The sequence below is a fragment of the Emydura macquarii genome, unplaced genomic scaffold (genome assembly GCF_026122565.2).
Source record: "Emydura macquarii macquarii isolate MOO-44397 ecotype Brisbane River unplaced genomic scaffold, CSIRO-AGI_Emac_v2 contig_2897, whole genome shotgun sequence".
Lineage (NCBI taxonomy): Eukaryota > Metazoa > Chordata > Testudines > Chelidae > Emydura > Emydura macquarii.
The window spans coordinates 37,533,354-37,560,525 of record NW_027133034.1 but is presented as its reverse complement, the minus strand read 5'-3'; the positions used below and the strand labels follow the sequence as shown (position 1 = coordinate 37,560,525).

At 36.8% G+C, this 27,172-nt stretch overlaps 1 protein-coding gene across 1 annotated transcript in view; it reads right to left on the bottom strand.

Annotated features, from left to right (window-relative positions):
* The window catches only part of KIAA0825 (KIAA0825 ortholog), a 284,840-nt gene that overhangs the window by 93,092 nt on the left and 164,576 nt on the right, over positions 1 to 27,172 (bottom strand). The window lies entirely within an intron of this gene.

Below are 27,172 nucleotides of genomic sequence, written 5' to 3'. Positions count from 1 at the left end.
GGCTCCTTCCTCCTTGGCAGTCAGCCCCGAATGACCTGGGCTGCTTCCTTTTATACTGAGAGAGGAGTTTGAGCATGCCCAGCATGGTCTAAGGGCTGGGACTTCGTCTGCCCATAATGCAAGGTCAGCTTTCTTGTCTCTAGTGTGGAGTAGGCACACCCTGTCACAGCATCCTTAAGGTCCCCTACACTTTTTTGAGAGTTTATTTTCCTGATAGCATCCAAATTAGGATAATCCTACAGTTTTTCATGTGTATGTTAACCATTCCATGACAAAGGTGCTTTGATGTGACTAACTTCTCAGGACTTGACCATCAACAATGTGGAAAGCAAAAAGTATAAATTAGAGTTAGTAAAAAAGAGGATGAAGAATAAGCATATGTGGGTTCCTCTAGAAATCTGCAACATCAGTTCAATGACAGCACAAATTTCTGGTCCGTAATTAAATAATCTTGGGGCAGGTCCAAATTACTGAAAGCAGAGAACCGCACAGAACAATTTCTGCTGCAAATGTCAGAGATATTAGACTCTATCCGACTTAGACAAAGGGATATAATACCCTCTGATTATTAATTTATAATTTGACTATGGACAGCATTATCATGTTATCATCCTTTCCCAATCTGCAACGTAAAAATGTATCTATCTCCCACAGTAGCATGAACAAGGGTTTAACAGAGAACAAGAGTCTTTTTTAGCATAAGTAACTCCCATATCATATGTGAAACCTGTAAACATCTAAACACCACAAATTAGTTTGGCTTTCTGGTGAAATAGAGTTTAATTTAGTTTATGAATCTCCGTATCTAGAAATGTAAAGTGGGAGAGCTTACATTTGCTCCTACACGATTCGGGATGAAGAATGAATCCCTAGAGAATTATCGGACATTATTTGATATTACCAGATGACACCACTTTCTGAAGTCTAAGAAGAAGTTAGACTGAGTCTTCCCAAAATTTTTAAAAGGATTGACGTAAAGTAAAAGTTGTCAGTTCCCAGTTAAACTTGCTTTTCCTAAACATACAAAAAACGAGCATTCAATGACACTAAAAAGGAATCAATTTAAAACTGATAATTTTTTTTTAAAACATAGTGCATAATTAACTTGTGGAGCTCATTGTCACAACTTACCATTGAATGTCATAGCTTAATAAGATTCAGAAAAAGAGTACACATTGATATGGATGAGAACATCAACGGCTGTAATAAACAGTATATAAAAATATTCTATAATGAACCTTTGTGCTTCCAAGCATAATGAAATACAAACTATATCGTTAGGAAGAAGCTTCTCCTGTGTTATTTTTCAATTGTTCACTCTGGAGATTTTTTGCATCTTCCATCTGGTACTGACTACCACTGAAGACTAAATGGACTGTTACTTTTATAGCAAATTTCTATCTAATTATGGTAGATTCCTGTTGTGTCTCTTGGTTCTCTGAAGATTGAAACCATATAATTTTGCTAATATCAATATTTCCCACCAACTGCTGTCCTATATATCTTTTTCAATCTCTGTTATCTTCAAAATTCACCTTTTCTTCGTGCACCATCTCTTTTGTGCCTGAGTTTTCCTCATGCTGTTCTCTCAGAGATGTTCTCCTACTGAACATCACCCTGCATCTTCAGCAACTATAAGTCTTCACCTTCACTTCTCCACATCTCTATGAACATATTCCACAATTCTGTCTTTGATCTTCTCTTTACATACTACTCCCCTTAATGATTTCATCTGTATCCATAGTTTTGAATGCTATCTCCAATAGAAGGTGTAGCTTGAAAGTTTGTCTCTTTCACCAACAGAGGTTGGTTCAATAAAATATATTACCTCACTCACCTATCTTTCTCATCTACAATAGAAGGCTTGTAAATCTTTCTTTCCGTCTCCAACACTTCTCCCATATCCAGTCTTACATTTCAAAATGTCTCTCCACCATCTGTTTCTGAATGTCATGCTACTATCTCAGAATTAGTATGTTAAAATCTAAATGTATCCTTCCTATCAAATCTTCTCTGCTCCTGATAGCCCCTATCATCATTGTCAAATCCACTGTTCTCCGAGTTCTGCAGATTCACTATCCTGGTGTCTTCTAAACAACTTTCACTATTTTTCCTCTTTCTTCATCCAGGCTCTTACCAAATTCTGTCATACATTCTCTGTATCTTCCCTAAAACCCTTTCTTTCTTTTCCATTCCCACATTAAAACTTTAGTCCTCTTAGTTCAATTCTCCTCCTTAGATTCTTCTTTAAAACCCATTTTTTCTTATAGCTCCCCAACACTCTGCTCCTTTTCTAGTGTTCTAAAGTGTGTGCCTGATCTTTTATTGTCTGCAGTGCATTTGTCTGAATTACAGTCTCCAAGGACAGAGACCCATCTTCTTATCACCATTTACACCTTTGTTTATGATAACACGTTATTCACTATAAAGTAAAATAAAATAAAATAATAATTAATAGTAGCAGCATTAGGAGAAAAAGTAGCAAGAACTACATCAGAACTGAGAAGGGAAATGAGGTGATATGGTGCACAGTTTTCCAAGATATACTTTTTCTTATGGATTAATGTAAAATTATTCATTAGATAGAGTTGGGAAGCTGCTATGAATCCAGATTAGCTAAAACAATGGACACCTCCTAATCAATCTACTTTCAGAAACTGATACCAAAGCCATCTGACATGGATTTGAGCCATCTGATCTGATCTTTTCTCCAAGAGGTCCTGTCATGCAGTGACACCATCCTGTAAGAAGGCTGGAATCTACACTGAATTGCAAAGCTATTTAGCAAGGACTTTCAGGACCCACTAATTTGAGTTAACTAGTTAAAGAAAACCTAAGGCCTGCCTAGAGTCTATAAATATGTCATTATATTTATCATGCTCATAATACCAATGGCACCTATTTATATATTCTCTACTTTTCTACACAGTTTAAAAAATACATGTTATCTGTTACTTTGGTCAGAAAAGAGAAGGCGAAAAATTGTCCCATTTCTCTCATTATCAAGATAAAATTTCTTGAATTTAAATGGTGGCCTTTGTAAATGCATTTTTGGCTATTTTTCCATCACACATCTACATCAAGGCTAAACTGCTACTGACAATGTATTCTTTGAGAGGATATAAATTACTGCTTAATTACAACTTCTGTATCTCATTTAAATACACTTGCAACATGCTTCCTATAAGTAAACTAAATTCAAAAAGCATTTTCATATTTACCATATTTACCTGAAAACACTGTCTTTATATATATATATACAGCTTCAGAAAAAGAACACCTTGCACCCTTCAGGTGGCTCCAGGAGGCACATCAATAGCATCATTTACACAGCGTGTATCATGTGCAGTGATACTCAGCTTGGCATCTGCCATGCTTTCAGCCTTTCTGCTTAAAACAAAGTGCAGCTTCTCCCACATAGCATCCTGATTAAACAAATTAACTATGGCGCTGACTGCAAATGTACACGCTAGAGTGCAGGAAATGAACAGATACAATGGCCAAGTCTGTATTTAATTTTAATTAAATTTCATTCTGTAGCTCAATTAATCCACATCTCCAAATGTCAGCAGGACTTAAGCAAATGGAATGACATCTGCTGCACTGCACACTGACTATAAAACCTTCACTACATGCTACAGCTCTGGAAGTGTACCAGGAAAAATGAAATATCTTTATTAAGTGCACAGCAATGTATAGAATTTTAATTTCAAGCCTAATAAACGTAACGTAAACAATGAAAGAAAATTACACTGAGGATATTTTTTCTTACCAATCTGGTTAATATTGGTGCCTAGGTAGCACAGTGAAAGGTAATATCTATGTAGGTAGGTAAACAATGACCCATGTTATTTTCAAAGAGCTAGTGACATTTAAAAAAAATCATCTTCCATAAGGTTTCTTTGGAAGGTACACTGCTATCCTATATATTGTGGCATGTAAACTACTTAGGAATTTCTGAATATTCATGTCCAATATCACTGTTATTAATTATAACTATTTATTATTTGCAGTGTAGTAGTACCTGAAGGTGCCAGTAAAGTTCAGGACCCCATTGTGCTACACATTATACACATTCATAGGAAGATGTGGCTCCTGCCCCCAAGAGCTTACAGTATTACATAACACTACACATGACAGGGTGGCCAAACCATGGCTCGTGATCCGCATGCAACTCTTTTACAGTTAAAGTGTGGCTCACAGAGCACTCTCTGACCCCACCCCTCATTCTCCACCTACCAGACTGGGGTGGGGAGCTCAGCGCTTCTGCCCTGCGTCAGGGTGGCGGGGCTAGAAGATTCTGCCCAGTGGGGAGGTGGGTTTCAGTGGGTTCAGTAATGACATATGACAAGTGAATGTGACAATGAATTTGATGGAAATGGGAGAGCATAAAAGGATAATGGTGATAAGTTCGCATAGAGTTATACAAGCTAACTATGTACAAAGCTCGATGGCTTTGAATAATATAATCATACTGGGTTTCATGTTATGTTTTAATTTTTGTTGTTGTTTAGGTTTCTTTGATTTGTTTGGTTGTTTTTTTGTTATGCCTTTGACCTAGCCAACTAGCCATCATTAGTTGGCTGATTTTTATTAACCGTGACAGAAAAAGTAGGCACGAAGGAGGGAGATGAGGGAGAAAAGGAAGTTTCCAAGCTAGCTCAGAAAGGTGTTTCTAAGTATAGGCAGAGGAATGGATGGAAGTAGGGTAACAGTTAGATAAACAGAAAAATAGTGATACCAACATTTCTATCCTGACTGATGGAGATTATTTAGAATCCAAAATCAAGGCCACTACAAAAATGCAACAACACTTGTACAAGACTCTAGGACTATAAAGGTTCCTTCTGTGGAAAGATCTGGAGAACATGCACAGAAATATCTGTAGTTTCCAAATATGGTTATTTAATAGTTCCTTTCTACAATTATACAATATGATATACCGTATGATGATAGTTGCTCTACAACTAAGGCTTCAGTCCTGCAAACACTTATATTCAATTGGATACTCCAGTGCGTAAAATTACTCATATATGTAAGTGTTTGCAGGATTGGGACCTTGTCTCATTTAAAAAAAAATTTTAGTCTTATTTAAGTTGGTGCACATATGACTCAATTAATGATAACGGTGAAATGAAATGCTCTTAAACCAGCCAAAACTTAAATTTTACTTTCTGAGTTTCTCCTGCAACAGGTAATATCATCACTAGCACTTACGGCAGCACAGAAAGTCACATTTTGTGCAATTCTTGTACTACGTTATGTGGTAGAAACACTATCAATTGTAGCAAGGGAAACACAGCGAAGCAATCTGAACTCTGTCTCTATGGGTATACACATTATGATAAAGTCATATCACAGAAGAAGTCTATGGCTGAGCCAGGAACAACACCCAGTTTTCCTAGGACAATGTAATGCCTTAACCACAAGAGACTATCCTTACTTTTCTTACAACCCTTTGCTTCCTTCACTGTCCAGCCTGTGTAGTGAATGAAGCAGTGGTCCTGTAGAAATACAAATACTATGTGATCATGTAAGACTGGATCATAGTGTGTACATAAAAAAAATCAAAATTAAGGTTGCACAGACAATCTTATTTCTGGCATTTCCTAACTTTTGAGTGCTCAATTTGCAAACTTGGCATTCTTTAAATGTAGTTATGTACGTAATTTTCTAAAGCAGTTAAAAAAGAAAACAAAAAAAACCACAGAAATTCCATCATGTGGAGCCATATTCACCCCCTAAATGTGTCATCAGCAGGGTTTGAAACCAAGGCATTTAGATTCACAATACAAACCTCTATTCACTTGAGTCAACAGAATAACTAACAGATTTTTACTCCTCTGTGTTACACAGTCAATAGGGATGAACATGAGAATGTTTCACACAACTATTTGCTAAATAGTGGTGAAATGTTGGGAATCAGATTCCTGGATACTATTGCTCTGGACAGATGTGGTTACAAACAATATAGCGAAACACGTAGATTTTGCATGTCAATTTTGAAGGGAAACATGGCTAAGTGGATGACCCTTGGTCTCCTCCTGGTTCACAGTCTACACTCACTCCTTCCCACAGACCAAAGGAGTGGCTGCTATTGCTGCATCCTAAATGATCCTCATGCTGTTTGGGGCCTAGAGTATGTACAATGCAGATGGAAAGTGAGTGGAACCAGAGAATGTGATCAAATGCAATCAGAATGCTTGGAGATTTTAGCAAAAAGTCTCTAAAAGCTCTACTGAGCATGTGACAAATGGTGATTTTTAAGGGCTTATAACTTGTCCAGATATGGTAGATTTTCATGAGACAAGTACTGGGCTATTTTCTGATCCCAGAATTATTCCCTCTGCCGAATTTCAAGTTTCTGCACTAAAGCATGGAGTCACTAAACTCATCAAAGAAATGGTTGGGAAAAAGTTATCACTAGCAAAACGACTTATTTTCCTCTCACTTTGTTCTCAGAAATTTCAGAACTGTTTTAACTGAAACAAAACAAACAAACAAAATGTCTGAAGCAAATATGGAAAATTACAGTCTAGATGGTTGAATTTTGACAAAGTTATAAGCCACTGAAAAGAGTGGCTTATAATTGAAAGTGTTAATCACCCTTAACTATAGACATCACTACCAGATTAATTCATAGTAATAATAAATTTTGCTTGTTTTGAGGCAGATCTCTTATTGAACTAAATATATTTTGATAAAATGTAAAAATAAAAAGAGTTATGGGACACAAGTTTAAGATAAGATAAGCATACACTTAGAGCACTGTTAATTGGTATTTAATAAGATAGGTATGAGTGGTCCAGATTTTAGCCATGCCATGGCTGCAGATTATTAGCACAAAGTGGTTATAAACCTAGCAGAACTCACTACTAACCCTAAGGAACTCCTCTGCACAGAAAGATCCTCTGGTGGCATAGAGTTGCTATAGTGGCTCCTACACTACAGTCATCTCTAAGCTTCCAGTATAAGAGAGGAAGTCTGAAAGAAAAAATAGGGGCATGGCCAGGGAATCCTTATGTCTTGGCAATCCTTCATGAGTGGAGCAGCCCTTCAGGGCCTCTGGCAGCCAGTATAAAGTAGACTGGCTTCGCTAGAGGTCTCTGTCGTCATCTTCAAAGTGCTTCATGGCCCGGTCAAAGCCAGGAATAAAGACTATGGTAACAACTCCACTCCACTGGCACAATTGAACTCTCAACAATAAGAGTAAAGCTCATCAGTGCAGGAGACAGAACTTTCTGTGCAGGTGGTCCAAGACTGTGGAATGAACTCCCCCAGAAATTAAGGACCATCACAAACCTCACCATTTTCTGCTCGAAATGCAAGACACATTTTTGACTTTGCCTTCTTTAATATAAACACAAAGAAACAGATATATTTATAAAAAACAAACAAAACAAACAAAACCCCTACCAAAACCAGACATTCCACTGCACACATTTCTCCCTCTGGGGAGAGGATGAGAGAACAAACAACTTGCGACAGTTGTGTAGGTCACATGACCTACTGCTCTACTGGAAGGTGCTCAGAAACTGCAGTAATGAGAATGGTATACAGAATATAAAAGAATAGAATCCCTACGGCTGTTGTACCTTATACTCAGGACCAGCAGCTAGCCAGACTTCAAATCCAGCAAATGTAAAGATTTCTTAAAGCTAGCTTTGCCCTCCCACTCTGTCCTGAGGTGCACCAAGCAAAACTCAGATGCAGTCCAGTATGTGGCCTGCGTATCTTTATTTCCAAGTGACTTCTCACTGTGGTTGGGTGAGTACTTCCGTAAAACAAACCTGAAATTTATTTGTGTGCGCCTAGGAAGGATTTGACCAAATATATACTTTTTGTTTGTCTTCAATAGGTGTGCAAATCTAGTACTCAGGAAAGATTCTGTACTGACAGTCCTAAAGATTGAAGGTTTCTATTGAGCCACACAACAGACACAACATGGGCAGCAGCAGCGGTATAACTTCCCCACGCTATCCCTGCAATGTGCCTTAATTTTAGCCTCTGGGACTATGCCTATGGGTGAGAGATCATTTAAGTCTCCAGGACCATTCAGTCTCTGAACTCCCTGCTGAGATTGCCAACAAGGTTGCCAAGCAGTGGTGTATGCCTGATGTAGATGTCAGGTATGTGCTGAGGGCTTCTCTGTCCTTTGCTTTTGTAAAAAACAGCAAGCCAGAATGTTGACTGAACACTCTGCATGATATTCAACACCACAGGAGCAGCCATCAGCATGTAGAAAACAGAAACTAGTTGATTTCATATGAAAAGATGCAAGAGTTGCCTTAGCAAAATCTATTCATGCTAGTACTTCCAATGCTTCTCCTTTTGATGTCCAAAAAGCTTCTGCACCACATCCCCTGCTGTTGGTGCCACCGTAAAATTTCAGGTAATGAGGAAAGTGGCACATTCAGGTTCTTTACATGCCAACATGAGGAAAATTAATTTTAATGCTAAAAAATGAGAGTACTGGTACAGACGGTCACTAAATGCTACCAGCTGTTCTATGGTACTGGAATCTGCTTGCTAAAGACAAAACAAGTCAGGAACAAGTTCTTGTAGTCCATTACTACTTGGGAGGGATAAAGAAAAGAAGTACAGGAGAACTCAAACATAAATGGAAAAGAAGGATTTTCTTTATGATCACTACAATAAATATGACTGTGCAAGAAAAAAAAGTAAGAAGGCATCTCTTGAAGAAAGTATGTACATTTCTAAAGCATGGTAAAACTGTTCATCTTTGTGATAGTACATTGCACTAACCAGGTCAGTGTCTGAATAAGTTACCTGATACACACTGTGTATTCCAATCTTATAAGTTAAAGCCGGTAAGTAAGATTTAATTTGTGTACCAACATTTTTTTAATTGGCCTATTTTATTTAGTCGTTAATTAACGCTTGCTCATTTGTAACAATGTTGATCTCTTCAAGGAGTTGACTATGGACCCATTGCTGAGCTGTATTTTTGTTGTGGTGGTGATTTGTTTTATTCTAACTCATTCTCTAAGATGACAATCATTAGGGGACATACAGTAACAGCTACCAGTGATCTGCATATAGAAGAGTAAGAAGTTCACTTTTCACTTTTAATTTTGTGGACATGAATTCCAGGAGGTAAGTAAAGATATAATTATAATGACGAAAAACAGAAAATCATAGGGAATATCTTAAAACCAAAACAAAAAGTAGCCTCTACCTAAACTTAAGGAAGTAGTAACCAATTTACCAGCCATCTAGCAGGGGTAAACGTAAAACACTCCAGAAATTTTTGAAACCATTGACTACAAATTAATATGATATTTTAAAGACATGCTGGCTCCCTTTTCTTCTTTAAGTTAAATAAGTAAAATACTGTCCTAATATGATGAATAGCAGACTCTCATATTTGTGGGCTATATGCATAAGATTGGAAGAATGTGGGCCTGTGGGCCTTTTTTGGAGGATGGAGGTTTCCAACTCACACTGAAAAGCTCTATAGAGAGGGAATAGTAGGATTTTCTTTCTGCATAGAAAGTGTGACAGGGATAAATTGGGTTTTTTGTCTCATAGTGTTATAGTTTTGTTCCTGGATTTTATAGAGAATAAGATGTGATAGGTTTTGGACACTTTACCATATAGAGAAGTTAAGATGTGAAGAAGGGGTCGGTCAGTCTTCTTTATACGGGGTATAAGAGGCAAGAAGTTGGTGTGTTTCGCTAACAGTGGGTTGGAGTTGATCAACTGGAAATGGCCTGTGGTTTTGTCTCTGAGTCATATGTGATGGATGATGGTTTGACACTCATACTGAAAATATAAAATAGATAGGTGCTTTGGGTACAGGTAGAAATGAGATAAGTGCTTTATGGTCCATAGGGTGAGTCAAGGTGGTGGTGGTGAGAACTTATGAATTCATACTGCTCCTTTTGCTTTTGTGAACCCTCACGTTTAACAGTTATGCTCTTTTAGAAATGGATTTACAACAATAAAATAAACTCAAGCTATACTTCTAAAAACTATTTCTAAAAATATGTAAATTATACTCCTTTTGCATTAAATCACATTTTTTGAGGCGCTCAGACACAAAGTCCACAGATATACTTTTGGGATGTCAGAATACTGGTAGATCCTTATCTGAGCATGAATAATGCTTCGAGCTGAGCCCAAACATAAATTTTTGTTTTACTGAGGTCCATGAGGAACAACCACTGTGAGATTTTGCCTGTTACATTCCAAATTCTATTGAACATCTTCATTAGCAATCTACAACATTGTAACTTTCAGGTTTTAAAGTTTAATGTATCTAAGGAGATTACTGAGGACAAGATTCTGGGTACTATGAATTTACCCTTTTGAATCCTGATTCAGGAAAGCATCCCTATTTGGGACTGCACTTAAGCCCCATTGAAGTCAAAGTTAAAGTTAAGCACATGCTTAAGTGCTTTTCTGAATCAGGACCCTGTTTCTCATTTGACTAATGCCAGTATTGAAGGATGCACATTAGGGTTTCAGGTGCTTTTTCACTCTCAGTAAGTGTCCCTCCTTGATAGTTATTCCTTATATTTTGCTGATACTTTTTCAGCAATAAAGACCTGTTTAAGATTATTTTAAACACAGCATTGTTTTATTAATGAATTTAGTACAAACTCGTTTCTTTTGGGGCTATGACTTAACACTATTTCTATCTCTACCACATTATTTTTATTCATAGAGTGGACACCCTTGCCTTTAGCTATTAGAACTCTCTTATGATTAGAAAAATACTGCAGTCCTTAAAAAACTGCTAAAGAACTGTGATACATACTGAGTGTCTTCTTACTAACTAAAGCTTTAAAATAAAACAACAAAAACCTGAAGATCTCTTTACAACTTCCCCATTACCAATTTCTGGACATTGTAAGATACATATTAAAAGCAGTTTTTATAAAATATCCCAAAGCACATGTGAACTATAGTGAAGCATTGTTATATATGAAACAACCTCACAACAGAAAGACTTACAGAAATATCATGGTTATATATTTTAACAATTTCCAGATAATCTTGGAATTACTAAAGTTAATGTTTGGGAACTGGCTAACAGTGAGTGATCACTCTTATTTAGATGAAGGATTTAAAAAGAACATAGCCATAAAAAAGCTCATATCCCTCATGTTGTCTTATTTCAATATTATTATAATTTATTATTGGTATTATGATACATCTAGGGTTCAACAGGATGGCTTATTGCAAAGCATTGTACAAACATACATACCACAAGACAGTCCCACCCTTGAAGAATTTACAGTCTAATTTAAACCTTAATGCAACAAAAGGTATAACAAGCAATTGGAAGGTTGGAGGGAGACAGGCTAAACCAGTGAAAGGAACATGTGGTTTAATGTACTAGCTAGGTGCACAATTTGGGCTTACAATTCATTTAAATTTTGTATTTTTTAAAAACAAGAGCAATAAAAGAGATATCCATTACTGGCCACCTACCTAGCCTCAACAAACCCAACACACTTATAGATTTAGCTCTGATAAAAATTTCTCTTTTTTTCCAAATATTTTGGCCACATTTTGGGATATAGCTAAGAGCTTTAGAATTTTGAATTTCTGCATTATGTTCTAAATCAGAGTTGTGACAGACAATAGCACTGCTACTATTCTGCCTGCCATTGACTGTCAAACGACTAGTGCTGCTTTTCAGTGTGAAACTGATGAAGAGCATCACAAACAGATGTGCAAATAGAGACAAAGAACAACTAATTTTCAGCTTCAAACTACAAAATAGGTCTGCATTTTTCCGCATAGATTTTCAATACTAAATATATCTCTGTGAACCAAAATTGGAATTGGTTGGAACATACTATACACAGACTGATTCATAATGCTCACAATAGATCAAGTCATGTGCATTTCTCATTCTGACTGAATCACCATCTCTTTGGATCCCAATACTGTTTCATACAAATAGATCCATGAAAGGTCAAGAAAAACAGAAGAGAAAACTAATGTAGTATTACTGTTTTAAACATGTGTTTTATCTTCATTTCATAGCAACTGAGCATAAATCAACAAACCCCTTATAAAAAAAATGGGGAAGAATCTAAATCCTGTAGTAGCTTTCAGGAAAACATCCACTTTAATTCAAGCTGCAAGAGCTTCAAACAGTTTCCCCAGGAAGTTGGGCCTGCTTATTTTGAACTTGCCATAGGTTTTAGGCTTCTAGTGGGTCAGAAAGCCTATTATTCTCTGATGTGCAGAAGAAATTAATAGATAGAACAATATTTTTATTCTACAAACCAATTATCACAATAAAAAGGATCAACCATAAGTTAAAAAATGCAATGGAAAAACTTTGTAGGGCAGAAATAGTGGCCTATGATATGCACAGGATCACCTAGGGGGCTTTCATCAAGGGGCTTCAAACATATACACACAGAATTCATCGGACACAGCACAATAGGCCTTGTGACAGGTATGAAGGGAACTGGACAGGGTGTAGCATGCCTTACATCACATAGGACTCTACAAAATCTATGGTTAATCCTGTTAAGCAGGCATTTAAAAAGAAAGAACATTTTGTCAAGTTGTATGGTGGTAATGAAATAAATATTGATAGTATGCTGAAGTATAAAGATTTTATTAGCATATTTCTGGATCTGCAACATTACTCACAAGTGCAAAGCCATAAGTGATTTACTTGGGCTATTTCCAAATGAGTGCTATGAAATCCATACCATATCACCCCAACATCATTTTATTTATGTCACATTTTAGAGCAAAGTTGATTCAGAAATTTGTTTTAAAATGCTGGTACTTTTGTTGTTTTTTAATATACCTCTGACTCTTTAGACAGCCCACGAGAATTTATCTTCCTTGACTAGCGGCACATGGAAGCTTTTCAAAGCTCCTCAGCTCTGCAGCCACAGAGGCTAATTGCTATCCCTAGGCAGAAATATCTTTTTTATCTGCCCACCATAGATAAAATGCTTATTTAGTACCTGATCCTGAATTCATTCCTGCATGCCTGTTGAGGCCAGATCCTGCACACAAAACTCTCATTGAGTTCAACAGGAATGATGCATCCATAACATTTACAGTATTGGGTATCAGGTGTTCCATACTATTCCTCTTCCCCAAGCATATTCTCACTTTGCTTAGGAGAATGGGTTTGTGAGAAGAATGTCAGACTTCTAATTTATTAAAACAGGAGAATCATTTTAACAAGATACAGCTGAAATGCATCATACTCTTTGTTGGATAATATAGGTAGATCTATTTTGAAAGATGGATAGTGTGAACCTTTTAGACCATAAATTGCCTTTACTTTCCTGGATATTTACAGAAAAAATGAGCTATGAAAAAGTAATAAATAGGTTATGTACAATTTTGTTTTGAAGAAAATAATGTGAAATTAATTATCAAAATATTACTATTTATAGTTAATATAGTAGTATAGTAATATTGATAGTACATGGTACCTGCAAAACACAAATATGTTTGTGCAGAACTCATATCCTAAGATAATAATAAGAATGCTGCAACACAATGTAAAGGTAAGGAATAGATGAGGAGAGGACAAATGATTATCTGGCCACTTTGGAATGTAGTAACTTGATAGATACCATGTTTTATAATGTATTTCCTTCATTTTATTAACACGACAGTGGTGTAACTACGGATGGACCCACTTTGAAAGCAGTCCCATCCAATCAGTTGCAGAAGTTCTGCTGCTGACGCTCTGCCTAAGCTACCTTGGTGGAGTTATCGGGCAGCTTAGTTTCTCGGCCAGTCACTTCCTGAACTTCCTGCTTCTGGTCACGTGGCCGGAAGCCAGAAGTTCAGGAAGCGACTGGCTGAGAATCACAAAGCTGCCTGATGCTCCAGTTGCCAAGGTACCTTAAACGGTGCGTCGACAGCTGCTTAGGTCCAAGGCGCTGCTTAAGCTACGTTGGCAACCGTTGGGAAGTTTAGTTTCTTGGCCGGTTGCTTCCAGAACTTCCTGCTTCCAGTTACGTGACCAGAAGCCAGAAGTTTGGGAAGCACTTGTTTTTTGGCAGGCCCACCCATGTCAACCACAGGCCCTACCAAAAAATCAGTTCTATAACATGATAGTTTATTTTTCATTTTAAAACTGCTACTGGCACAGATTTAGCATATGTAGACCCCCAAATCCAAATGTAACACAAAAAATTGCGATGTTTTCCACACAGAGGAAAATGTAGATTGAATTATGCAAATAACCCATTTTATTTGTATCTGTTCTAAGAGTTAAGGGTCGCCAATCTCTCTATGACCCTGATTCTAAAGTTGGATCTGCACAGGCTCATTAGTGTTCAGCAGAGATCTACCAGACTGCACAGCTGTCCATATGAATCTGGTTGTAGGATTAGAGCCCATCATGTTACAGTAATGTATTTCATATGCAGTGCAATGGGGCAGCACACACCCTGCACACAAACATTTTACACAGCACACAGTCATTTTACTCTATAACCAAAACTGCAACATGGAATCAGTGAAGTTTAACTTCCTTATAAGCATATATTTAACCAACTTAAAATAAAATACGCAAAATTAGAGCCTGTTACTGAAAACATTTATTTTAGAGAGCATTTTCAGGGTTAGAGTCTTAGAATCCAATAATTAAAACAAAAACAAAATCCCTACATTTTGTTTCACTGTAGTTTTTATAGGAAAAATTCCAGGAACATTAATCCAGAAGAAATTAATTTACAAACACTCCAAAGGAGGCAAATTAAACTTTCAAGTGTTTGGGCAACTATTATAATTCCTACCTATGAAGATAAATCCTGCAGTTAAATTAATAAACATACATGAAAAAAATGGTATCAAAGCACTCATCATAAGATTAATCAACCTGATATGTTTTAAAAAAAAATGGGTTTTGTTTTATAATAATTTTAGAATTCCATATCAGTATGTGGATGCACGTTATTCAAAGATGCATAAACAAACTAACTATGTAGATTTAAAAAAACCCCACTAATTAAAGTTGTCAGCTATAAAATAATTTCACAACTTTGTTTGTTATTAATAGCACCTTGTAATTTATAACTTTGAAATTATATTTTACAAAACACTTTTGAAAGTGTAAAGTATAAAAGGTTATTACTCATTTACACCTTACTAGTTGCTTCCCTTTTTCCATAACACTGTTCTTCTGGCCTACATTTCATGCTCGAGTCATGCAGATTGGAGTTGACTCTCAATTACGCAAAGTCTTTCTCCAAAGATGACAGTCCAAATACAGTAGAGATAAAATACATCAAGGTTTAAAATAGGTCTGTTCAGCCCCAGTGCTACTTCATCATGAAATGATATAATTCACTGATGCCTCTGCCTAGCCTAACATATGTTCTATTCACAGCCCGCGTCACTCTTCATTTGTAATTATTTCCCCTTTTTTTTTTTTACCCCATCTTGTAATACTTTGCTTGGTTGAAGACAAATACTGAAAGGCAAAAAGAATATTATCATATGATGACCTGTTCCACGGTGTTAAATCCCTGTCAAGGTTTGATTTTAACATGGGGTATTGATGACAGTACATCATTTCAGGCATCATGTCCTGAATTAGACTATATTAATTATCACTTGAGTGCACTATGCATGAAAGTGCTGTTTCATTGACTAAAAAGATTTGACTGAATAAAAATCTATTTCTTATCTGGTTGCTTATGGATAAAGACATTTTTCTTTTTGCCTTAGATTGTTCTTTATTAAATATGATATTTATAAGATTGTCTGAATAAATTGTCTCACTCAACAACAGATTTGGGTATTTTTAAACAAATAAATTCATAGGGTGTCCACTGTTGGCAACTGTTTAACAATGTATCAGAGTTAATAGTTTAGTCAGATACTACATAACACAATATAAATAAATAATTAAAGAGAGCATATTTACTCCTTACACTAGAACATTTAAAATGAAACAGATTATGAAAAATGTAACTTTTAACGTTACATGAAGGAGAACACAAGCACCACAGATTTTTAATTAATGAAAAAAGTGTATTTCAATGTACAATGATTTTAATTTTTTAAAAAGAAAATTGCACTACCATAAGACTTCAGAATTCCTCAGTGAAGTTTAGGTTCTCAAAAACTACTATTCTACAGGTACTTATTTTTCATAGTAATTACTCTATTAGGCAGCAGCTGAATAACTGAAAAGAGGCAAGACTGGATATTCAAGACTAAGTGTCATCAGAAGTAGTTAACATAGCACATTACAATACACTTACACATGAAAAGGGGAATTTACTTCACTCTTTATGTAATTGAAAGTCATTCTTAAATGTCTCACTTTCACTGATTCTCAGGGCCATTGCAAGTTATTAAATTCTCACTGCATCTAAGAGTTACCTCATCCAAAAAGTAGATTTAGCTGACAAAAGTATTATGTCCCAACCACCATAAATCTTTTATGTCTAATGACAAAAAAAGAAGCACTCAACACATACTTAACAAGAGTTGACAAGAGCTAACTAGATTACAATGATATTATGCAAGATTTTATTTAATAAAATGCTCCCATTATATATTCATTGTCCTTATTCAATATTATTATTATTTTGATGTCTTGAAACAGAAACTGCTAGTGTTTTGATAAATTGGCTCAAGGACTGAATTGTTTTGTAGACGCTTCTTCACCTTTTTCCACACATATTGTAATATCCTAAATGAATCTTTCATTTGTTTGCTTGCCTGGGTTGAGACCTCCAGGGCCACTCACCCAGGCCACAGCCTTGCAAGTGAATGTGGGTGATCTGGGGCACTGACACCAGGTCCCCCACCAAGCTGTGACTGCCAACTTCAACTTCCTTAGAGCACTGGCTGAGCTGAACTGTCACATAACAGCACCACCTCTGGCCATGCTGCAAAAACTCACCTTGGTGCCTAATTTTCCAATGGTACTGGCAGCTTAATAATCTTTCTTGCATGGACTTTTGCAGTGGTTCCTCTCACCCAGATCTACACTACACATTGCAACTGCTCTTCCTGTCCTTTCGAATATACCCAAACTCTTTCATCAGGCCACAGGAGCAGTTCAAGACTCCCATTGTCTACTCATCTCTTTTCTAATGCCTCGAGTAGTTCCTGCCTCCCCTCTGCCCTTTCTCTGTCAAGCCCACAGGAGAGACTTCTCCTTGCTCTTTTGGCTCCATCTCTCATCATCATCCATGGGTTTCAGGTGTCTATACCTACATAAGTGCCTTTCATAAATGTGGTTGCTGTTGGGGTGAGTGTGTTTGTGTGAGAAAACTTGAAGTGAGAGTCAAAGGTACTTAACATAACTAAAAAATAACTGAAGCTAGAAACTTCAAACTTGGCTTCTTTTAAGATCCTCAGTGAAGAAGGAAAAAACAGACAATATAAGTTTGGTATACTTCTAGTTACTGTGTGATTACTTAAATATGGAATGTTCCTGCATAGATTTTCTATTTTGGTTGTTGTTGTTTGGAATGTCCTCAAATTATTTAAAATTTTAGAATGCTTGATACCTACTAAAACTCTTCAGCTTTGAAACACCAAAGACTGTTTTATGTTGTAAGCAGTTAAGAGGTTTTCAGAGGTATTGAGCATCCACAGCTCCTTTTAAACTTCAGTTGAAATTTTGTTGAAAAATCAGGCCCTAAGCAACCATTAGGTAGCTCAGACCTTAAAGCCCTAGTGCTAAGAGCCTCTCAGCTCTTAAAGCTGCATTAAGCATTGAGCTGTCTTAATGTGATTGAGTGCCTTAAACTCTCAGTGCACCCTTCAAGCCATTTTAAGGGTGTAGAATTAAAAGCACCCTTAGGACTGATCTAACTTTGAAGGAGATGGGGTGAATAGGCTGTTGAAGAGCACTAACCAATACAAGGAAGAAGATGGTGTTGGCACAGTGTGAGGGGTTTGTGTGTGTGGAATGGGAAGAGAGAGTAAGTAGTTAAATGAAAGAAACAAGAGGCAGGATTGGCGGTCACTAGAGAAGGGTATGATGAAATGGCAAATAAAGTGGCAGATGAATAAGATTACACTGCTCTGTCCTCTCCCCTTTTGATACCTCTCTGTGAAAAATTGATTGCCATTTGGTGATGGACTTGTAGTAGCAGAGTTAAATCAATGAGTCATCACCTTTCCCCTCTTCCACTCACTCCCTAATTTGTCTGCATACCAGTCCTTTTGATTTTATAGCCTTAGGATTCCTAAAATTTTTATTTCACTAAAAGCCAACTTGTTGGATCTTCACTTTTTGATGGTATCTATAGAAAAATGTGATCTGAATGAATGACATCACTCATTCAAATGAAAAAAGAATTGGCTGGATTGTACATATAACCAGACTAATAGATAATAGAACACTGTATAGGTTATATATAATTAGGAAGGCTATAGTATGAAAATGAATGAAAGTAAATTGTGTTATGAATGAATGAGTCACCTTCAATGTTGAAAACCCACACCCAGCAATGAGATGCTTGTAAACTCTTGAAAACAAACTAAGACTAAAAAATATGTAAAACATAATTATACCAATTCTGTAATTGAATAAAATCTTACAATAAATATACAGGCTTTTTATATATAATTTTAAAATAATAAAAACATTATTTTGCATATGATTTTCTTTTAAAAATATTTTTCTGACTAAAACTCTGATGAGATGTGTCAGCTCTCTAAAACATAATCACAGGAAAACTGTCAGTAAAGCTATATGCATATCTGAATGTTCCAAAGACAAAAATAAACCACTACAGCTTTGATCTTGTGGTTACCATGATACAATCTAGAAACTCTTGATCTGCGTATAACACCTTATAACTTACAGTTACTTGTGCAGAAATCATTCTGTCTCTTGTATACGCTCACTGTATATATACTTATCTTTAGTAGATATAATAAAAATCTCACTGCTAGCTAGTAAAAAGTGAGCCATATTTCATGCCTACAGTCACAAGGCTTTATTTCATACTCCAACAATGTACAATAGCAATGACATGTGGAATTTTTAAAACATAAAAAACCACAACCAGTTTTTATAGTCTTTTAGCCAATAGGATTCTAATACATAAAATGAACTGGTCAACAGTATAATGATCAGGCAAACCACTTCTGATGTTATAGTTCTCCATACAACAGTGAACAGCTGAAATCAGCTAAGTATAAAAAACTGAAACCTTATTCATTTTGTGACAGGTGTGACCCATCTGTCCTGGAGTAGCCACCTGAAAATACAATGATCAGGGCAGGCTGCAAAAGGAGAGTAGATTCTCCCAGCACTGGTGGGTGACACTGAAGTCAGACTCCCCACCAGCCACAATAGGGCTTCTAATTACCCACACTGGTTATCAAGAAGCTACAAAAAATATATACAGCCTCCTTTACTGCATTTCAGTCTCTGGCTCCCAATCAGCCAGTAGGTCCATTAAAGAGCTAAATTATTTAAAACTGTTTGCTCTTTACCAAAAAGGTTCTCCTGGTCCCCAAAAGGTCAGCCACAGTACCAGATCAATATAAATGTGGACCTTATCCAAAATACCACGCTGCCAGCCAATCCTTTAGAAACTAAAACTAATGGTTTATTATAAAAGGAAAGAAACAAACTATAAGATAAATGTTAAACAACTAAAGCAATCAGATACATACAAATGATTTGAAAATCCATATATATCAAGTTTTCATTAGAATTGTGGAGTTAGCAGACTTGTATTGTCCCTCTGGAGTCAGTCCTTTGTTTCACAGCTTCAGTTGTAGATGAGTTGAACCAGAGGTAGGGAATCAAGGATGAAGATTGAAGACAGACTAAAGACTGAAGATTGACAACTGAAGACAATATGGATGTGGTGCAGCTGCCTTTATGTCCTTTGCCATGCTGCAGTGCTTGTGGAAATTTACAAAATAAGATGGAGTCCAGTCCACCATGAGTAAGCCCTAGTGACTCATAAGGTGTAGCCTCTGGGTTCTTTCCCTTGGCTTATTGTATCTTTGAGTTCCCTTAATGGGGCATTAAGCATCTTATTGCTGCTGCCATCCTGTCTGGGGAGTCGCCCAGAAACACAGCACAAGTTGAAATATAGATACACCAAACATCCATAATTTCCAATACAAATACGACACATACACATAAACAATATCATTATACTTAGCAAATTATAATCTTTCTAATGGTACGTGACATGGCATATCTCATATGAATTAGTGCAATTTTGAAACATTGATATTAAATCACATTATAAATGGTCCCCCTAATCCAGCCAGTGTCACAACAGGATCTCCCTGATAAACAATTATACAACAAAATGTAGGTCATCTAAGAGGTTTTAAAAAATATTATATTAATTTAAAAAAAATGTTCTTTTGTAAAATTTTTATTCAACATTAGATCACAAACAACATTAGCTCTGTTTTGATGGTTATCAGGTTATTTCCATAGAAAGCGTTGCTGTATATAGATACAGGATACTACAAAGTTAAATGTGGATGATAAGTTTATATAGACATCAAAAGATTCTGATAACATCACAGTAACATACAAACAAACCTTATAACATTCTTGTATTGTTTATTAGCTATTTAAAAGCATAATTACTGCAAAAATTGTCATTTGTATATTACTAATGCTAAATGTTGTCCTAAGAGGACTACTGAAAGGTGTTTAACCGACTCAAGCAAAGAATATGTCCCATAATAGTTACCACTTGTTACCACTAGCAGGAGACTGCTTATGTTCTTCCAAGTAGAAATATTTGTCTGTAGCATCCAACTGAGAAGGAAGCATTTCATGATTACTTATGAAGCTAAACTCAAAAACTCTTTCATGGGCATCATAACTGCAACTTCTCAGGACTACAAACATAACTGTCAAAATTCTACATCAATTATAGTATAGCATTATAACATGTGAGAAAAATATTATATACTACTATGCTCCAGAAAAGACCAATGAACAAATTGTTAAAAGAAGATCAAGAGTTGTAATGAAACCTACAGAAATGACAAGTGTTGAAAATGAAGGTACTGAGTATTGTATTACTTGGTGATGCATAAACCCCCAAAGAGTTGAGTTTTCAGATTATATAAATCTGCATACATTTGAATAAATCTACATTCATTTGAATGACCAACTGAAATTTTCTATGTTCCCTCTATGCAACTGTCAAACAGATGCTCCCATGGGGATTTCCACAGGAGCCCAACATAGTTTCATGCCTAACTCTCATTAAATTTCAAAGAAATATGGGCATCTAACTCCCTTAGCCTCTTGAAAATCCCACTCTTTGCTCCCAGACCTTGTACAAACTTGAATAAACCCTGACTTCCTCCCTCTAGGAAAAGAGGTAAATGAGTCAGGGATGAATGGAGCATTACAGGGATAGTATATATGGTGGTTAGGGTTCTCTTGGAGGGAAAGCAAGAAGAAAAAGAAGACAGGTTCTTTCAATTATTAAAGCCTGGAAAAACAGAGTTCAGGTTTTTGGCAGAAAGTGGGGGAGCACGGTACGGTCCCAAAGTCCTTATGGTCTACAGCCTTTGAAATAAATGATATAAAATACAGAGAAAGGTGGCGTACAAGCAATGAAGGCCAAATTTTTCAATGAGCTTGCAATCTGTGGGACTGAAAAACCTCACATTTGCACTTACTGTATTTGAATGTGCATTAAATATGTATGCAAGTCTGTGCAAAAAAAAAAAAAAAAAAAAAAATTAAAGCCCTGGTGAAAATATAGACATGAATAGTAAATAAAAGCATTTTCATAAGGGCAATAACGTGGAGAAATTATGAAGCAAAAGAAAGGGGAGAATATATTTTAAGAGAAGAACTAAAAAGAGCCACTACACATAAATTGTGAAACTAGGCTTGGGGGAAAGCATACTATGATCTTCTTTCTAAAGGAAGTCAATAAGACATACAAAGTAGGCTCAATGGGAGAAAAGTCAGATCCCAAATATATAAGATATCTAAAGTCTCATTGCTACCCAAGTTTGCATTAGATATAGGTCTAAACTCAAGATCTAAATACACCTGAAATACACACACGCACATACAGACTGGGGTATGTTCAAACTCACTTGCTTCCTGGGGCTTGCTTTTATTGTTAACTTAAAATGACAACAAAGCATAAAGTCTAAGTTTTCTGCAGTTCCACTCTGCATCAGAGAGCCAGCTCCTATACTCTTTTATATTTCTGGGTTAAAATGAACCTTATCACTAAGGGAGTATCTTAAATCTTTCTTAAATTGTTGGTAATTGCCACAGGAAATGGCTTGAAAATTTGTTAAGCATCCTGTTTCTTACTGTGAGGGAAGGTATCCGGCTGACAAAACCTCATGTATTTGATGTCATTGATGGCTTTTACACATACCCTAAGAGAGACACTTTTATCCTGCATTTTTTCATTTTCTTTAATTGTTACAGTAAGCAAGAACTGATACCATGCAGGCCTGCTCCTCTCCCCTCTCGACACAAACAACTGCCATTGAAAGACTGGACAAGAGGGCCTCAGGAATTTTCTTAAAATGAGAGGTCATATTAATGAGTACAAATTATAAGACTTTTTATGGTGCTTTCCTACTTTTTCAACAAACTACACAGCTAAATTGGTTTACTTATTTTTGAATGTTATGGATATACTTCTTATCCCTCCACTTAAAATATCTGGAGACTTTGAACCTTAAGAGGATAACACATCCAGTTAATATTAAATGTTATTTTTTTACTAATTATGCATATCTTTTTTTATCCTGTGAGAGAGGATAAAGTTTGAATGTATGATCTGAATACAATTAGCTCGCAAAGCAGATTTATGTGTATTACAGGATTTTTTTTAAGAATGATGGTGATTTCGATAGATACATAATTGTTAATAAAATTAAAGGTTTTGGTTTTTTTTAAATGTGTGTGTATTTTGGGATTACCACAATTTGACCATTTCTCACACACCTTTCTGCAAATGTAATGTAACTTTAAGAAATAAAAAGCAGAGAAAAACTTATTTCAGAGATAAAGACAAAGAAAAACAATCCATTCTTACTGGGGTTAATGCTTTTTCATAGGTTACTTGAAAGATGAAAGTGAAATCTGAATGTTCTTACTGACCAATGGTTCATCCCAGTGGGGAAACTGAATACTGGGCTGCTTTGACTGACAGGCCTGAAACCTTCCAGTCTCCTATTGGCTTCTTCATCCCTGCTCAGGAGTATTAAAATAGCCTTGGATGGAGGAAGGGGGGTCATGAGTGCATTCCTGATTCTCAGTCAGTTATAAACCCTCCTCCCCATATTGCCTCTCATTGCTCTTCTCCTTGGTTGAGAGTTAGCAGCAAATGAATCTTTTATTATTATCATCATTAATCATAATTTTTATCATAGTAGCACCAATAGGCTCCAATCAGGATTTGGTCCCGTTGAACTTAGTGCTGCATATACATGGCACTAAATCTATTTTGTTGGCACAACCACACTAAGTATTCTGTAACAGCACACAGATGTAAATGAACACCAAATTTGTCCTTGGAAAAAGTTTCTACCTCACCGAACACTGGTAGTATGTCACAGTAGGTTTGTCTGTCTGTTTTTTGCCTCCTACTAGAACATTTGTAGGTAATAACTGCTTTGTTGGTAGTTACAGGTAGTGTTATTGCAGGTCTTGCATAGTGAATGTCATTACATATCTCCACCTGGGATTGATGTTTGAGGTTTCCGTTGCAACTTCAGATTTCATAGAATCATACAATTATAGAATATTAGGGTTGGAAGGGACCTCAGGAGGTCATTTAGTCAACTCCCAGCTCAAAGCAGAACCAACCCCAACTAAATTATCCCAGCCAGGGCTTTGTCAACCTGGGCCTTAAAAACCTCTAAGGATTGAGATTCCACCATCTCCCTAGGTAACCCATTCCAGTGCTTCACTACTCTCCTAGTGAAAAAGTTTTCCTAATATCCAACCGAGATCTCCCCTATTGCAACTTGAGACAATGGCTCCTTGTTCTCTCATCTGCCACCACTGAGAACAGCCTAGCCCCATCATCCCTGGAATCCCCTTTCAGGTATTTGACAGCTGCTATCAAATCCCCCCTCACTCTTCTCTTCTGCAGACTAAACAAGCCTAGTTTCCTCAGCCTCTCCTCATAAGTTATGTGCCCCAGCCCCCTTATAATTTTCGTTGTCTCCACTGGACTCTCTCCCATTTGTCCACATCCTTGTCCACATCCTTCCTGTAGTGGGGGGCCCAAAACTGGACACAGTACTCCAAATGTGGCCTCACCAATGCCGAATAGAGGGGAATAGTCACTTCTCTCGATCTGCTGGCAATGCTCCTACTAATGCAGCCCAATATGCCGTTAGCCTTCTTGGCAACAAGGGCACACTGTTATCTCATATCCAGCTCCTCCCTTGTCATCTGACCAACCTTCTACTTCTTGTTAGCTTCCCTTTTGTGTTTAAGCTTACTGAAGATTTCTTTGTTAAGCCAAGCTGGGTGCCTGCCATATTTGCTATTCTTTCTGCATATCAGGATGCTTTGTTCTTGCGCCCTCAATAAGGTTTCCTTAAAATACAACCATCTCTCTTGGACTTCTTTCCCCTTCATATTAGCCTCCCAGGGGATCCTGCCCATCAGTTCCCTGAAGGAATTGAAGTTCAGGGTCCGTATTCTGTTATTCTCCTTTCTTCCTTTTGTCAGGATCCTGAACTCTACCATCTCATGGTCACTGCTGCCCAGGTTGCCATCCACTTCTACTTCCCCTACCAATTCTTCCCTGTCTGTGAGCAGCAGGTCAAGAGGAGCATGGTTCCTAGTTGGTTCCTCGAGCATGTTGTCCACAATATTCTCCAAAAACTTCCTGGATTGTCTGTGCACTGCTATATTGCTCTCCCAGCAGATGTCAGGGTGATTGAAGTCCCCCCATGAGAACCAGGTCTAGTGATCTGGAAACTTTCATTAGTTGTCTGAAGAAAGCCTCATCTACCTCATCCACTGGGCCTGGTGGTCTATAACAAATGCCCACCACGACATCACCCTTGTTGCTCTTGCCTCTAAATTTAATTCAGAGACTCTCAACAGGCTTTTTCTCCAGTTTCATATTGGAGCTCTGAGCAGCCATATTGCTCTCTTTGTCAGAATCCTTTGCAGTACTAGTGTAGTTTAATCATAAACTTACCCAATACCAGAGGGAAAGACCAGGAGCAAATGGGCCATTTTATATAATAAGAGTTAGAATATTGCAAGAAAATTTATTATTGTGTATAAATATAAAGCATTTCTCATCTGAGCTTAGTTTCTGTGTGAAGAAAGAGCTGATCTAGAGATTTTAGTATGTGGGCCAAATCCCATTTGCCTGGGGATCAGTGAGGCACCAAATATGAAATGTCATAAAGTGGAATGGAATGTGACCAAGTTTATTGCTGGATGATAGATAGGGGTAATGTTTTTTCTTAGTTGGTTCAAATTGTTCTATTATGCCCCCAACCAGCAATGAGGACTATGCAGGTATAGATGTCTACTCATACAGATCCCATTGACTTTGGTGGAACTCCATAGGGGAATATGGGTCATTTGGTGATCAGGGCCTAAATTATTATCATCACATAAACCATAGCACTCAGGGGAACAGCACTGATAAGAACAACACAACTTTAATAACAAAGCACTGTTTCTGTTTGATAGTGGAACACATTTTGATATGAAAACAATTCAATGTCAAGCTTCCACAATGGATAATTATCAATAATGACTTTTTAAACATTAGAAATTATGAAAAATAATGTAAGAGAATCTCTTTAAGTACACTTTAGCAAATGGAATAATCAATATGACTGTACTTTGAAAATACACATTAGAAGACAATAGGTAACTGGTAGCAACCATATGGTATCTGTACTAATAATCACAAGTTGCAAGTATGCTTTGTGCTATGCATTTGTAATTATGGTTTTGAGGCGTTATGATCTAGAACATCAGCATCCAACCTTTTCAAAAAAAGGGCCAAAAATATTATTTTAAAAGGTCATGAGGCAACAATCAATACTCTGGGTTATATTCACTGGCCTACTGCTCCATTTTTGCCTCCCAAGCAGAACCACCTGCAACTCCCCTGCTGAGGATTCTCCTAGCATGGAGGAATCACCAGAGGGTTTAAGACCAGCTCTTATTCAGCTCTTACACCTCCTTCCCCATAGCCTCTGTTGCAAGTGGGAAGTGTAGTGTGGAGTGGTATGATGAGGGTGGAGGAAAATCTGGATGGTGAGCACTGAATCCTGGTTAACTATTGGCAACTAGGAAGTCCACAGGGTACTGCTCTAACCTATGTTGGGTGCAGAGAAACTGGGAGAGCTTAATTGTAAATTAATTTAGAGTGTAAGATCTATTTAGATAGTAAACTGTTTGGAGAAAGGACCACCTTTTTGATTGGAGGCTCATAGGCTGTTCCACAATCCATACAACAAATAATAATAATAATAATAAAAATTGGTTATTGGTTCTCAATTTCTCCTCTTTTTTCCCTCTTCTGAGCTGCCCTAGGTGGTTGTATATGGGACTTGTTTTAATGCTTTTAAAAATATATATATACTCATGATTGCTCTAATACACAAGTTATCAGTCTGGGGGTCCTGACCTGCAAACAGATGTCAGAGGGTCATGACCAATCTATTATTTCTATATTGCTAAATGGGAGGAGTTCTTGGCAAAGAAAAGATTGAGAACCATTGTCCTAATATTTTCATTTTTAAATTCTCTTATGATTTTAGATGAACTAATCCTAAGACCATACCACACAGGCTCTCCCAAGATCTTACTGCTCTGGTCCTGAGTACACAAAGTTCTCCTGGTTAATGAAGAGAAAAACTCACAGGCTGTTTACCATAAACAATAAAAGTCATTATTACTACTCAGTTTTAGACCATAAGAATAACATGAAGAAGTAGTGGAATAACTTGCTGAGCAAACCATTTAAATATGTATCACAGAGTGTCATATTTAATATACCTTTAGAAATCATCACTAGAGCTGAACACCTCTATACTTCATATGCTTTAGAATAAAATTCAGCAAATTTCTTCATAAAGAAAGCAATGTATCATAAGATAGAAATATACAATGCTGTTGAAACTCTTCACAAGAAATTCAAATGTTTGTCACACAATAGCAATAGACAACCAAAGTCTCTATTTTGACACCAAAAAGCTTTATGTTAGT